The following is a 1023-nucleotide window of genomic DNA, read 5'->3' on the forward strand; positions in this document are numbered from 1 at the left end:
TAATTTTTATTAATTTAGCCATTTATTTTTATTGTATTTTTATTTTTATTTTTATTTTTAGTTTAATTTTTGTTTTCTAATTTTTCTTTTATTTGCTTCTGGTAGGTTCCTTTAGTTTATTACTAGAAGAAACCTGTCGGGGCCATTACTATTTGACGATGAAATTGAAAGTACAGCTCGTAGGAATCATAGAGAAGCAAGCCTGAGTCGATAGAGTATAGTAGACGAGCAAAAGGATGTTATTATTACTGTGATGATGGGTGATAATCATAGTAATCAGTTACCTCCTACGGTTGCTGCGAATCTTGCAAATCCAAATCCTGCTCATTGTACTATGTACGATTATGCCAAGCTCATTCGAACTAGGCTGAATAGAGTATTGTGAGACCCACTATTGCTGCAAATAATTTTGAACTGAAGTCGAGCACTATTCAAATAGTAAAATAATTTGTTCAGTTCAATAGTTTGCAAGACGAAGATCCAAATACTCTTTTGGCTAATTTTCTGGAAGTCTTTGATACTTTTAAGGTAAATGGCATTTCTGACGACATCATTCGTCTACGGTTATTCCCTTTCTCGTTAAGGAACAAAGCTAAACAGTGGTTGAATTCTTTAAACAGTGGTTGAATTCTTTACCACGAGGTTCTATCATTACATGGGATCAAATGACTGATAAATTCCTACTGAAGTACTTCCCACCGGCTAAGACAGCCAAGTTGAGGAATGATATCTTTTCCTTCGTTCAAATCGACTTAGAAACCTTATATGATGCATGGGAGAGGTATAAGGATTTATTGATAAGGTGCCCTCACCATGTGTTACCTTTATGGCAACAGGTTCAAACCTTCTACAACAATTTGAATCCCTCAACTAGACTGTTAATCGATGCAGCAGCCAGTGGTACTCTGAACAATAAAATACCTGAAGTGGCGTATGAGTTTATAGAGAAAACGACACCGAATAATTATCAGTGGCAAGTCATGAGGAAAAAGTCAATGAAAACAGTAGGTATTTTTAACTTAG

At 35.2% G+C, this 1023-nt stretch overlaps 1 non-coding gene across 1 annotated transcript; it reads right to left on the minus strand.

Moving 5' to 3' along the window:
* Nucleotides 1-713: 713 nt before the first annotated feature.
* LOC128289700 (small nucleolar RNA R71) lies at nt 714-820 on the minus strand. Its single transcript, XR_008279345.1, has one exon. It is a non-coding gene; the product is annotated as a small nucleolar RNA R71 (small nucleolar RNA).
* Between the last annotated feature and the right edge of the window lie 203 nt (nt 821-1023).

Source organism: Gossypium arboreum, chromosome 2, assembly GCF_025698485.1.
Source record: "Gossypium arboreum isolate Shixiya-1 chromosome 2, ASM2569848v2, whole genome shotgun sequence".
Classification (NCBI taxonomy): Eukaryota; Viridiplantae; Streptophyta; class Magnoliopsida; order Malvales; family Malvaceae; genus Gossypium; species Gossypium arboreum.